The sequence below is a fragment of the Penaeus monodon genome, chromosome 24, assembly GCF_015228065.2.
Source record: "Penaeus monodon isolate SGIC_2016 chromosome 24, NSTDA_Pmon_1, whole genome shotgun sequence".
In the NCBI taxonomy this organism is placed as follows: domain Eukaryota; kingdom Metazoa; phylum Arthropoda; class Malacostraca; order Decapoda; family Penaeidae; genus Penaeus; species Penaeus monodon.
Window position 1 is genome coordinate 862678 of NC_051409.1, and position 220 is coordinate 862897.

Consider the following 220-nt stretch of genomic DNA (forward strand, 5'->3'; position numbering starts at 1 on the left):
CTTACCAGTTCTAAGTATTGCAGTAGTTCATATTGACAGACAAGTTTCTCAGTCCTGGCACCAGAGAGTATGAAAAGTAACCACCATTCTGTACATCTCGCAGTGCCTCTTTGGGTAGCCATGGCGCCCACATTTCTGCTAAACTGTCGTACAGCCAACCCATGCTCCAGCCATTAGCATATGCAGATGGAACAACATAGCTGAAGAAAGAAAAGCCTTA

At 45.0% G+C, this 220-nt stretch overlaps 1 pseudogene; it reads right to left on the reverse strand.

Annotated features, from left to right (window-relative positions):
- Position 1: 1 nt before the first annotated feature.
- The window catches only part of LOC119588795, a 95756-nt pseudogene continuing 95537 nt past the window's right edge, over positions 2-220 (reverse strand).